Raw genomic sequence first — 13,903 nt, 5'->3', positions numbered from 1 at the left:
ATTTGCTGGCATATAGGGTGCACCACTTTCACAGCATCATCTTTTAGAATTTTAAATAGCTCAACTGGAATTCCATCACCTGCACTAGCTTTGTTCATAGTGACGCTTCCTAAGGCCCACTTGACTTCTCACACAAGGATATCTGGCTCTAGATGAGTGACCACAACATCATGATTATCTGGGTCACGAAGATCTTTTTTCTATAGTTCTGTGTATTCCTGCCAGCTCTTCTTCGTATCTTCTGTTTCTGTTAGGTCCATACCATCTCTATCCTTTACTGTGCCCATCTTTGCATGAAATATTCCCTTGGTATCTCTAATTTTCTTGAAGAGATCTTTGGTCTTTTCCATTTGATTGTTTTTCCTTATTTCTTTGCATTGATCACTTGGGAAGGCTTTCTTATCTCTCCTTCCTATTCTTTGGAACTCTGCATTTAGATGGATATATCTTTCTTTTCTCCTTTGCCTTTCACTTCTCTTCTTTTTTCAGCTATTTTTAAGGCCTCCTCGGGCAACCATTTTTCCTTTACGCATTTCTTCTTCTTGGGGATTATTTTATCACTGCCTCCTATACAATGTTACAAACCTCCATCTGATAGAACTCTATCAGATCTAGTTCCTTGAATCAATTTGTCACTTCCATTGTATAATTGCAAGGAATTTGATTTAGGTCATACCTGAATGGCCTAGTGGTTTTCCCTACTTTCTTTAAGTCTGAACTTTGCAATAAATGATCTGAGCTACAGTCAGCTCCCGGTCTTGTTTTTGCTGACTGTATAGAGCTTCTCCATCTTTGAATGCAAAGAATATAATCAATCTGATTTCAGTGTTGACCATCTGGTGATATCAATGTGTAGAAATCATTTCTTGTGTTGTTGGAAGGGTGTGTTTGCTATGACCAGTGTGTTCTCTTCGGAAACCTCTGTTAGGCATTCCCCTGCTTCATTCTGTACTCCAAGGCCAAACTTGCCAGTTACTCCAGGTATCTCCTGACTTCCTACTTTTGCATTCCACTACCCTATAATGAAAAGGATATAATTTTTGGGTGTTAGTTCTAGAAGGTCTTGTAGGTCTTTTACAACCGTTCAATTTCAGCTTCTTCAGCATTACTGGTTGCGGCATAGACTTGGATTACTGTGATATTGAATGGTTTCCTGGAAATGAACAGAGATCATTCTGTCGTTTTTGAGACTGCATCTAAGCACTGCATTTTGGACTCTTTTGTTGAATAGGAGGGCTACTCCATTTTTTCTAAGGGTATCTACAGTAGTAGATATAATGATCATCTGAGTCAAATTCACCCATTTCAGTCCAGTTTAGTTAACTGATTCCTAAAATGTCAATGTTCACCCTTGAGATCTCCTGCTTGACCACTTCTAATTTACTTTGATTCATGGACCTAACATTCCAGGTTCCTACGCAATGCTGGTCTTTATAGCATTGGATTTCTATCACTAGTCACACCCACAACTGGGTGTTATTTTCGCTTTGGCTCAGCCCCTTCATACTTTCTGAAGTTTTTTTCTCCACTCTTCTCCAGTAGCATCTCGGGCACCTACTGACCTGGGGAGTTCATCTTTCAGTGTCCTATCTTTTTGCCTTCTCATACTGTTCATGGGGTTCTCAAGGCAAGAATACTGAAGTGGTTTGTCATTCTCTTCTCCAGTGGACCATATTTTGTCAGAACTCTTCACCATGCCCCATCCACCTTGGATGGCCCTACATGGCATGGCTCAAAGTTTCAATGAATTAGATAAGTCTGTGATTCAAGTGATCAAGTTGGTTAGTTTTCTGTTTTGTGATTTCCATTCTGTCTGCCCTCTGATGGATAGGGTAAGAAGCTTGTGGAAGTGTCCTGATGTGACAGACTGTCTGTGGGGGAATCTGGGTCTTCTCTGTGGGTGGGGCCATGCTCAGTAAATCTTAATCTACACTTTATGCTAACTATTAATGAAGTATAACTTTTAAAAACTGTGAATCACTGTTTCTATACCTGAAAACTATATAATATTGCAAGTCAATGATTTCTCGATTTTTTAAAAAGTTTACTTTCACTTATTTCTTTCCAAACGTTCTTCTTTTTCTATGTAGATTTGTTTCTGATATAAATCATTTATTTCTCTCTTAAAAACTTCTCAACATTTCTTGCCATTCAACTGTACCGGCAACAAGTTCTCCCAGTTGTTTTTTATCTATTTATTATTTTTTAAATGTTTATTTATTTGGTTGTACCAGATCTTAGTTGTGCCATGTGGGATCTAGTTTCCTGACCAAGGATTGAACCACAGCCCTCTGCATTGGGATCATGAAGTCTTAGCCGCTGGACTGCCAGGGAAACCCCTCTCCCAGTTGTTTCTCTGAGAAGGTTTTTTTATTTTCCTTTACTTATTAAGAATAAGTCTTCAATGACTAAAATTCTAGGTTGAATGTTTTCCTAGGTTGTTTTTTTGTTGCTGGTACTTTAAATTTTTCACTCCTCCCTCTTCTTTATAGCAGGATTTCCTACGAAAAGTCAGTTTTAAGTCTTATCTTTGTATCTCTATATTAAGATGTATTTATTGTCTGACTTTTTTATGGATTTTTTTCTTTCTTTTGATATTTCTGTGTTTGAATATGACATACTTAAGGGGAGGTTTTTAGTGTTTATCTTGCTTGGTGCCCTCTGATATTCTGGGATCACAATTTAGTGTCTGGCAATAATTGGGCAAAAATTTTCCATTCTTATTGTTTGAAATATTACTTCTTTTTTTTCATTCCTTCTTCTGCTTCTGGAATTCTTACTGTGTGTGTTATATCCTTTGTAGTTGTCTCACAGTTCTTATATAATCTGTTGTGGGTATTTTCAGTCTTATTTTGCTTTTCAGTTTCAGAGTTTTCTATTGATATATCCTTGAGCTCAGAAAATTTTTCCTCAGTCATTTATTGTCTTAAATAAACAACAGTAAATTATTTTGGAAAATTCTGGGCACATTTTCTTGCTTTGTGAAAGATTTGCCTAGTCCATTACTGTTTTCATTATCAAAGACAGGCAATATATAATCTCAAAAGCAGTTTTACCATTTAATTTTAGATAGAGTAAACTAAGAATGATTACTTTCTCCTCAAAAGCATTCTCATTCTACTCTATTAAAAATACTTCTTCTCCAGTTCTTAGTTGTTCTACTAAATGAAATAAGGAAATTCACTTATTCCTCTCTATTAAAGTTTCAGTATAGGCATAATCTCCTACTGAAAGTATTCTCTGACTTTCCAAAAGCAAAGTTAATCTATGCCAGGTCCACCCCAAAGAAATGCTTAATGGTAATCAGACTGGTTGTGTTTAACACACTGCCCTAGCACATCAATCAGCAGATTCAAGAGATGTAATAAGACAGTGTGACCTTGGTGCATGCCCTGATGATTCAAGCTCTCATGGAAGAATCCCCTTTGTATGAATCAGTAGTGCTGAAGGAGCTAAGTTGAACAGTTCTAAAAGACCTACAAGACCTTCTAGAACTAACATCCAAAAATTATATCCTTTTCATTATAGGGTAGTGGAATGCAAAAGTAGGAAGTCAAGAGATACCTGGAGTAACTGGCAAGTTTGGCCTTGGAGTACAGAATGAAGCAGGGGAATGCCTAACAGAGGTTTCCGAAGAGAACACACTGGTCATAGCAAACACACCCTTCCAACAACACAAGAAATGATTTCTACACATTGATATCACCAGATGGTCAACACTGAAATCAGATTGATTATATTCTTTGCATTCAAAGACGGAGAAGCTCTATACAGTCAGCAAAAACAAGACTGGGAGCTGACTGTAGCTCAGATCATGAATTCCTTATTGCAAAATTCAGACTTAAACTGGGGATTGTTTTATCACTGCCTCCTATATAATGTTACAAACTTCCACCCACAGTTCTTCAGGAACTCTATCTATCAGACCTAATCCCTTGAATCAATTTGTCACTTCCATGTGTACAGTTCTGATTCTATTAACAAGCATGTGTGAACAATCGAGAAACAAGCATCCTTTAAAAATATGTAATTCAAAAAAAATCACCTGAGGAACATGGCACTTAAACTTAAGCTACTCTTACAGTCAGATTTGTATCTGTGATCTGTAGGCTTTTACCATCTATTTCAGAGAGGCTTCCGTGGTGATTTCAGTCATGTCCAACTCTTTGCAATCCCATGGACGTAGCCCTCCAGGCACCTCAATTCAGTTCAATTCATTCACTCAGTTGTCTCCGACTCTTTGTGACCCCACAGACTGCAGCACATCAGGATTCCCTGTCCATTACTAACTTCTGGAGCTTGCTCAAACTGATGTCCATTGAGTTGGTGATGCCATCTCATCCTCTGCCGTTCCCTTCTTCTCCTGCCTCCAATTTTTCCCAGCATCAGGGTCTTTTCCAGTGAGTCAGTTCTTCGCATCAGGTGGCCAGAGTATTGGAGCTTCAGCTTCAGAATCAGTCCTTCCAATGAATATTTAGGACTGATTTACTTTAGGATTGACTTCTTTGATCTCTTTCAGTCCTAGGCACTCTTAAGAGTCTTCTCCAACACCACAGTTAAAAAGAATCAATCCTTCAGCACTCAGCTTGTTTTATGGTCCAACTTTCACATTCATACATGACTACTGGATAAACCAAAGCTTTGACTACATGGACCTTTGTTGGAAAAGTAATGTCTCTGTTTTTTGATATGCTCTCTAGGTTTGTGATAACTTTTCTTCCAAGGAGCAAGCTTCTTTTTAATTTCATGGCTGCAATCACCATCTACAGTAATGTTGGAACCCAAGAAAATAAAGTCTGTCACTCCTTCCATTGTTTCCCCATCTATTTGCCATGAAGTGATGCCATGATCTTAGTTTTTGAATGTTGAGTTTTAAGCCAGCTTTTTCACTCTCTTGTTTCAGTTTCATCAAGTGGCTCTTTAGTTCCTCTTTGCTTTCTGGTGTCATCTGCATATCTTCAGTCATTGATATTTCTCCCGGCAATCTTGATTCCAGCTTGTGCTTCATCCAATCCAGAATTTCACATAATGTATTCTGCAGAGAAATTAAATAAGCTAGGTGACAATATACAGCCTTGATGTACTCCTTTCCCAATTTGAAACCAGTCCATTGTTCCATGTCTGGTTCTAACTCTTGCTTCTTGACTTGCATACAGATTTCTCAGGAGGGAGGTAAGGTGGTCTGGTATTCCCATTTCTTGAAGAATTTTCCACAGTTTGTTGTAATCCACACAATCAAAGGCTATAACATAGTCAATGAAGCAGAAGTAGATGTTTTTCTAGAATCTTCACTTTTATTCACAACTCTTTAAAAAAAAAGTAAAAAAAAAAAAACAAACTTCTCCTTGGCTTACAGGAGATTTTATAGTAGATTTTATAGTAGATTTTGCCTGTAGCCTGTATTTTGCAGACCCCTGATCTATATCACATTCTGAAATTTTGTTCAGAAATATATGTTCTGAAATATATGTTCAAAAATTCTGGGGAGAACTAAAAACAACTGCATATATATATATATATATGTGTGTGTGTGTATATATATATCAGAATATAGATACATGTGTGTATACACACACGCATATGCTTCCCAGGTGTAATGAATCCACCCGCAATTATTTCTCAGTAGTAATGAATCCACCCACAATGCAGGAAACCCGGGTTCAATTCCTGGTTCAGGAAGATCCCCTGGAGAAGAGAATGGCAACCCACTGCAGTATTCTTACCTGGAGAATCCCCATGGACAGAGAAGCCTGCCGGGCTACAGTCCACGGGGTAACAAAGAGTTTGTGTATATATATTCAAACCATTAAATTTCCACTTTCTTCTCCAGGGAATCTTCCCGTCTCAGGTATGAAACTTGTGTCTCTGGCATCTCCTACATTGACATGTGGATTCTTTACCACTGAGCCACCTGGGGAGCCCATATGAGAAGTTATTGACTCGCAAAACTGAAAAACCCAAGGGTAAGGTTCCAGGCTTGGTTTGTTTGGAACCCAGTCCCATTTCTCTCAAGTTGACTTGACTCACCCTTCTGCCATGTGTCAATACTTCCCCAAGGTGTGTATTACACCGGAAAAAAATAGCATAATAATCATCCAGGAGGCAGAGAACAGATGATACATGCTGCTGCTGCTGCTAAGCCACTTCAGTCTTGTCTGACACTGTGTGATCCCATAGACAGCAGCCCACCAGGCTCCTGTGTCCATGGGATCCTCTATGCAAGAATTCTGGAGTGGGTTGCCATTTCCTTCTCCAATTATACCTGATAACCAAAAATAAAATAAAAAGTTTGTACCTCATGCTAATTTGGATTAAACCTGAATTAATTCCCATGAGCGTGGAACTAGTATGGACTAGGCAGTGTAAATCTACCAATCCCTGTAGACAATCCTTGTAGACAAAATTTTCTTCTGCTCAGAATGATCAGGTCCAACCCTTGTATCTGAGTGTCTGATTTATCCTACTCTTCACAATGGTTGATGGGTGGAGTAGGTGTTAGGTATATAACAAGAAGGTCCATTAAAATCTATTAGGTTGTTGCAAACTTAATTGTGGCTTTGAGCTGTGAATTTCAAATTGTTGTAAATAGGCTCAAACACATCTCTTTATTAATCAAAATAGGAACCATTACAATCAATACCTTTCTGCCAACAAGAAATGCTTATTTATTCCTGTAGCATAAAGATCTGGGCTTTCGGATTCGACAAACTCTTCAAAGCATTCTCTCCATCTTACTAACTGTGGAAGCACTTTCCCTGGAAAATGTTGTCAAGATGCTTGAAGAAGAGGTAGTCAGTTGTCGTGTAAAATCCACTTTTTGTCCCACATCACAATCTGATTGAGAAATGGTTCATTGTTGTTGCAAAGAATAAGAGAAGACAACATTTCCAAACAAGATTTTTTTTTTTTAATTTTTAGGTCAGTTCCTACGGCACCCATTTATTGAGCTTTTTCACTATTCCAGTTTGCTTCAAATGCCAAATGACTAAAAAATGGTCAACTGTGAGTTCTTCAGCAATTTCTCGTGTAGTTGTAAAAGGATCAGCTTCAGTGATTACTCTCAGTTGGTCACTGGCAATCTACAATGGCCGACCACTATGCTCCTATTCATCAAGGCTCTTGTATCCTTTGCAAAACTTCTTGAAACAACACTGCACTGTATGTTCGTTATCAGTTCCAGGGCCAAAACATGTTATAGATGTTGTGAGTTCTCTCTACTCCTTTATGCCCCATTTTGAACTCAAATAAGAAAACTGCTCAAGTTTGCTTTTTATCTAACATAATTCCATAGTCTGAAGTACATATAAAATAAACAGCAAGTAATAAGTCATTAGCAAAAAAACATAAAGCAAGAATTGTGCATTCAAATGATGTATAACATAACCACATTTATTTAAGAATGTATTCCAATATCAAAGGCAAATTTCAACAAAGGAAAAACCAAAACTACTTTAAGAAAGGAATATGTCAAGGCTGTGTATTGTCACCCTGCTTCTTTAAATTATAGGCAGAGTACATCATGTGAAATGCAAGGCTGGATAAAGTACAAGCTGGAATCAAGATTGCAGGGAAAAATGTCAATAATCTCATATAGGCAAATGACACCATCCTGTGGCAGGAAGCAAAGAGGAACTAAAGATCCTCTTGATGAGAGTGAAAGAGTAAAAAAGCTGGCTTAAATTCAACACTCAAGGGGAAATGTATGGATGGAAATTTATAATACCATATGTAAAATAGAGAGCCAACGGGAATTTGCTGTATGGCTCAGAGAACTCAAACAGGGGCTCTGGGACAGGCTAAAGGGTGGGGTGGAGAGCAGGATGAAGGGGGGTTCAGGAAGGAGGGGACATGCGTGTACCTACGGCTGATTCTTGTTGATGTATGACAGAAAACAACAAAATTCTGTAAAGCAGTTATCCTTCAGTTAACATGTTTAAAAACAAACAAACAAAAAACCCTGAACATTCAAAAAACTAAGATCATGGCATCCAATCCCATCACTTCACAGCAAATAGATGGGGAAACAGTGCAAACAGTGATACTTTGTATTTTCTTGGGTTCCAAAATTACTGCAGATGGTGACTACAGCCATGAAATTAAAATATGCTTGCTCCTTAGAGAAAAAGCTACAACAAACCTAGACAGCATATTAAAAAGCAGAGGCTCAGCCATTAAAAAGAATTCATTTGAATCAGTTCTAATGAGATGGATGAAACTGGAGCCCATTATACAGAGTGAAGTAAGCCAGAAAGATAAAGAACATTACAGTATACTAACACATATATATGGAATTTAGAAAGATGATAACGATAACCCTATATGCAAAACAGAAAAAGAGACTCAGATGTATAGAACAGACTTGTGGACTCTGGGAGAAGGCGAGGGTGGGATGTTTCAAGTGAACAGCATCGAAACATGTATACTATATTGGGTGAAACAGATCACCAGCCCCGGTGGGGTGCATGAGACAAGCGCTCCGGCCTGGTGCACTGGGAAGACCCAGAGGGATCGGGGGGAGAGGGAGATGGGAGGGGGGATCAGGATGGGGAACACATGTAAATCAATGGCTAATTCATTTCAATGTATGACAAAAACCACTGCAATGATGTAAAGTAATTAGCCTCCAACTAATAAAAATAAATGGAAAAAAAAAACTAAATAAATAAATAAATAAATAAAAAATAAAAGTAAAAAATAAAAAAAGCAGAGGCATTACTTTACCGACAAAGATCCATATAGTCAAAGATAAGGTTTTTCCAGTAGTCATGTACAGATGTGAGAGCTGGACCATAAAGAAAGCTGAGCACCAAAGAATTGATGCTTTTGAACTGCAGTGTTGGAGAAGACTCTTGAGAGTCCCTTGGACTGCAAGATCAAATCAATTAATCCTAAAGGAAATTAGTCCTGAATATTCATTGGAAAGAATGATTCTGAAGCTGAAACCCAATACTTAGGTCACCTGATGCGAATAACTGACTCTTTGGGAAAGACTCTGATGCTGGGAAAGATTGAAGGCAGGAGGAGAAGGGGATGACAGATGATGAGATGGTTGGATGGCATCACTGACTTGATGGATATGAGCTTGAGCAAGTCCAGTGAGTTGGTGATGGACAGGGAAGCCTGGAGTACTGCAGTTCCTGGGGTCGCAGGGTTAGACATGACTAAGCTACTGAACTGAACTGAGTACCTATTTGGATATCAACATCAATATCACTTTCTCATACATATATCTACCAAATCACCAATTTGTACATGAAATATATCTACCCCTCCTCAAAAGGAGAGAATTCAAAAACACATCTAACACTGAATCTGGGTGTAAGTTAAGGATCCTTGGCAATTCATGATACAACAAATCTGGATAAATATTATCCATCCCCAACCTACCTACCTAATATATAAATTCAAAATAAAAAAATCACAGTGACTACAGATGAATATAGAGTGGTCACTGGACCAAAACACATTATCATATCCTGACAAACAAGACTAGGCAGGGCTTTTTGCCGGGGCAGCAGAGTTTATCCCTTGTCAGTAAAGTTAAAAGCATTCCACTGTGCTTTCATATAGGCACTTCCTTGAATATTGTCCTCTCCTTGAGATGAATTATAAGGATATCTTAAAGATGTTAGTGTAGCAGAAGATTATGTCCTGATAACTGGAACACGGAATGTGCCAAGGGCTTAAGAAAATCTGCATTTTTAGAATAGCTCTAGATTTATCTGACCACTCCATTCCCTAAACACTCAGTAAATAAGTTCATATTTTTAATGCCCACCCCTGAAAACAAACAACTTTCTAGATGTAAAAAATCTTTCTGCCAGCATGAAGACATTCTTCTCTGTCCTCCCGACAGGATTAAGTTTAACAACTTACTTCAGCTAAGCTCTGCCTTGGGGTCCACTAATATTTCTTTATCATCAAGTCAAAGGCTTTACCTTTCTAGTGGGGTTTACTAGTCTTTGACTCAGAAAGAGAATGCTTTACAGAAGATACTGGTTTCTTCTAATGTCTTACCTTTCCAAGTCCTAACTTTATCTTGGGGTAAATACATCTTCTTTTCTATTTGATAGACTCCCAAATGGCAAACATTTCATCAAACTGAATCACATATCATGGGCAAAAAAGACCCTTCTTAGCAAAGTTGTATTTTCCTCCCTCACTGATTTCATTTATACCCATTTCAAGTTAATTATTATATGCATATTTCTTAAAATAATCTACTACTAGAGTTAAGTAGAGAAGGGATAAGCAAAATGTTGATGATACACAGGACCACAAAAGTAATCAAAATATTCAATATCTGTTGTTTTTTCCTACTAATTCTTCTAATTTCATACCTTCTGTAGGCAAAAGTCAATCTATAATATAAATAAAAGTTTAACCAACTATTTCTCAACTACATAAAAAGAATGACCAACTGCCCAGCTCAGAACAAACAATTTATCACCATTCTCTTTTCAGTTTAGCCAGTTTTACAATTTGAAATCTCTTACTTATAGTATCAATTTCTTTCACACATAACAGTAAAAAGCTCAAACTGGTACAAACTTCAAGGGTAATATGAGGGTTAGGGTAGGATTCAGGTTTCATTTGGGATTCCAAATCAATTTCTATAGGTCTACTCAGTCACATAAACTAATATATCTCTTTACTGTTTATACTAGTTTGTCTTGAATATTCTTTTATTTCTTCTATTTCTTTTTTTTTCTGTTCAACTATTTTGGATACATGTAGATGTATAGCTGAGGCCCTTCACTGTTCACCTGAAATTACCACAACATGGTTAATTGGCTATGTGAGTGAAGTCACCCAGTCATGTCCCACTCTTTGCGACCCCATGGACTGTAGCCTACCAGTCTCCTCCATCCATGGCATTTTCCAGGCAAGAATACTAGAATGGGTTGCCATTTCCTTCTCCAGGAGATCTTCCCAACCCAGGGACTGAACCCGGGTCTCCCGCATTGTAGGCAGACGCTTTATCATCTGAGCCACCAGGGAAGTCTAAAGTGTATACAAGGGGGCACCCGGATGGGAACCGGGGACCTCTTGATCTGAGGTCAAATGTTCTACCACTGAGCTATATCCCCAACTAACCAGGTCCAAACCTACTTAGCTTCCAAGATCAGACGAGATCAGGCACATTCAGGGTGGCTACACCCTAATACAAAATGTTTTTAATCTTCTACTTATTTTATTAAGATAATCAAATCAATCCTAGTATTAATAAAAACAGACTTCCTTATGTCAGAAATTACTCATCTGGGTGTGATGTGTATGGTCAAATCAGCCCAAATCATATTACACATATTGGGAACAGTTAAATATAGAGGACACAAGTAAAAGGCTGGTGATATATAGAACACTGGTGTTATTTGTATAAATTAGTACTCCTTAAATCTTGTCAACTATAAAATATTTCATAATAGGTCATTAACATTGTTGGAATTACCAATATCTGTTTATTTATGTGAGTTTATTTTTAATATTATTAAGAAACATAAATTAGATTTTAAGAATATAGAATGCATGAGAATGGATGCTTGATAAGAGTCTTTTACTGTTAAGTGTAGAGAGGTAAACTATGTGGCAATTATCTTTCTCATAATGCAGAAACCTCTGTCAATTTATTTTTTTTTAAATTTTACTTACTTTAAAAAATTCTTACATTCCTCCAATTTAAACACAAACTAAAGCCTCAGTGCAACGAGATAAGAAGTAAACCCAAACCCAACTTTCAACCTCAGGTCATTTACTTCACTCAGATAATCTTGACCTTTGGTATTACTGGTAGGTTTGAGTATTACAAATAGAGAAGAGAGTAGCATCTCATTGGGAAGGAGGTTATAATGAGAAACTTTCACAAAAAATCTAGGATCAAATGAAGTGTGCACCTCCATTGCACCAATATCACTATTCCCCTCACTCTACAAATTTCCAGAAGAAGAAAGTTTTCATCATGGACCTACTTTGTCCAAAGAAAGGAAAAACAGTCTTTACTGAAAAGTTTAAAAAGCAATGTATTCCTTAGATGACCTGAGTAATCTGTAAAAACTGGAGATGATCCTTTTCAGTTTCAATACACTTAAAAGTAATCAAAACATCCTCTATGGAAAAACCAATCTTCATAACAGAGTATCAAAGACTTTAGAAAAAGTTTCAAGGAATATGGGTTGACCTTCAAAATTAGAGTGGACAAGGGAATGACGCACAGTAGGTGAAATCCATAGTAAAAGCAGATAGCAGAATCAAACCCATAAAGACAGCAACTACTAGAATCATGAACTACTGAATAAAATAAGTATGCTTAATGTGTTTTTAAAAATAAAGGGAGATTAAAAATAGGAGAAAAGAGCTATTAAGAAAACAAAATCTGAAACAGAACCAAATACTTCTACACTATTAAAATATATAATACTAAAATGAAAATTTCAATGGCTAAATAGCAGATTATATGTCACTGAGGAGAAAATTATTCAACTAGAAGATTAATCTAAGGATCTTCTGTATAAGATGTAGAATAGAAATAATTATAAAAGAAATATTAATAGACATTGTAAATTTCTATTTGTTGTATGATTTAAGAATATTCGATTATATTTTAAAAGGAAAGAATACAAACACTTAGAGCAGGCAAAGCTTATAAGATGCCAAGTGTAGATACTGAACAAATATAGAATGCATGAGAATGGATGCTTGATAAGAGTCTTGATAAGAGACTTATGATAAGAGATAAGATGCTTGATAAGAGTCAAACAAATGAGAGATACGGGTAAGATTCATAAGGTGTCTCAGGTATACATAGCAACCTGAAAAACACTATGTAATAAATGAAACAAGTGTGTGAAGAATACTGTCATAAAGGAAGGAATAAAGTATGGAAGGACTAAATAACATTTTAGAACATTCATAATGCATTTATTACATCATCTTTAGAGACACAGCTATGGCTCCCACCAAATCAATCATCCATCAGTAACCTAACACAACCTCATGCATGCTATACCCAAAACAGCAAATGAAACTAATCACTTCTGGGCAGGCTGTCAGCTTCTTAGACCATAGCTATGGTGAGGAACACTTGCTCCTACATCTGTCTAAAAAGTCAAGAGTATGGTGGCTCCAATCATCTTCTGGCTGTTGAAGACCCTCGCTCACCTCTACTCTGGTTCTTATAACCCAACTATCAGAGAAAGCCTGATGGAACAAAGGGAGAAACAGGATATGTGAACACTGCATAATACTTGATTCAGATAATGCAGTCATTTCACCCCACTTGTACTCACTTCTATCCCATTTTTCTCCCTTATTTCTTGCTATATGTTTTAAGTAGACTAAATAATCTGATTCAAGCATCTTAATTTGATCTGTGAGGTTTTTTTATTCTGTGCTCTCTTAAATAGCCTGCCTGGTAACTTACTTGGGAGTTATCATAGCATCTAGGTCACTTTCCACCACTACAGCTGACAATGAGAATGGGATACAATTAAAAGGCATCCTAAATAAATTATAAGAGAAACAAGATCTTGCTTCACAAATGGAAATTTGAATCAAAACAATATTTAAGAGTCCCTGATATAAAAGAACCACTAAAACTTACCCATAATACAGAGTAGAGAAGAAACAGCTAGAGATTAGAAAATAAAACCAGAACAAAACTCAATGGAGGCCTGATTATTGTCTCCAATTAGACTCTGGGATCAACAGGAAGAAATCCTAAACCCAAGGACATTACCAAATATCAAGTTAGTCTGTGACCAAGACCTCTGTTCCAGTCTACCTGTTAATTTACTTACAGACACCACTGTAAAGAGGGTAACTTCCCATCATAAGAAAAATGGGGACTATAGATGTTTTGAATAGATTATCAATAAATAAAAGGATGTCTGAAAATCATCCAGAA

General features: G+C 37.0%; 1 protein-coding gene across 4 annotated transcripts in view; it reads right to left on the bottom strand.

The window, feature by feature from the left end:
- Nucleotides 1-13,903, bottom strand: part of LRRIQ3 (leucine rich repeats and IQ motif containing 3) — a 196,135-nt gene that overhangs the window by 126,452 nt on the left and 55,780 nt on the right. The window lies entirely within an intron of this gene.

The sequence above is a fragment of the Odocoileus virginianus genome, chromosome 5, assembly GCF_023699985.2.
Source record: "Odocoileus virginianus isolate 20LAN1187 ecotype Illinois chromosome 5, Ovbor_1.2, whole genome shotgun sequence".
NCBI lineage: Eukaryota > Metazoa > Chordata > Mammalia > Artiodactyla > Cervidae > Odocoileus > Odocoileus virginianus.
This window is presented reverse-complemented; position numbering and strand designations above follow the sequence as displayed.